This window comes from Vigna radiata, chromosome 6 (genome assembly GCF_000741045.1).
Source record: "Vigna radiata var. radiata cultivar VC1973A chromosome 6, Vradiata_ver6, whole genome shotgun sequence".
NCBI lineage: Eukaryota > Viridiplantae > Streptophyta > Magnoliopsida > Fabales > Fabaceae > Vigna > Vigna radiata.
In genome coordinates this window covers 13830699-13831518 of record NC_028356.1, presented here as the reverse complement: position 1 = coordinate 13831518, position 820 = coordinate 13830699, and positions in this window count along the sequence as shown.

Sequence of the window (820 nt, the reverse complement as noted above, 5' to 3'; positions counted from 1 at the left end):
GAATAACTAAATTAAAATGAATGGACATTAAACTCAACTGTGTAAGTNAGAAAACNTCAAGGTAAAATAAANTNCTAAACCCAACATTTCAACAAACAATTATCTAAACACAATTAAGACTATTAAAATGCAACACTAAATTAGAGGAATCAAATGCAACTAATTCTACTATGCAAATTAATGCAAAACAAAGAGATAATTAAACATGCTTTTTCATCTATCAATTATGTGACCAATATTCATCTACCAATTGAAATTAAAAGGTGCAAATAGCTTGAGAAACCCCCTTGAGCCATGAGCTCCTAGTCCACCAAGGCCCAACTTCAATTTTGACTTTTCTTCCTTAAATGAACATGCAAGGTGTGTTGACTTCTTATACATGTGCTCCATACTTCAAGACAACAAACATATGCCTTAAACACACCATAAAACCATGCTTTCCTCCCTTTCCATGCAGCAAAATTCGGACTCCCACACACCAAGGCACCAAACTTACGTGAGCTAGAGAGAAATGGCCACAAAAAGTGCTTCAAACCAATGGGTAAATGGAAGATACTTTGGATGCTTCATCCAAGATGCCATGTAAGCAAAGTCAAAGCAAAAAGACCACACCAATCCTTCTCATTCTCGGAAGAAATTCTTCACTAAAAGCAAAGACAAAAGTGGAAACATTCCTAGAGTGAAAATGAGCATCTTTTGTGCTTAGCCAAATCGGGTAAAAATTGAATGCACCTTCTCTCTTCCTTCTCCACTTCCAATTTCGTTTTTTTCTTCAACAAACCAACATCCAAATTGTTTCTTCCAGCTCCAAACTGAGAAT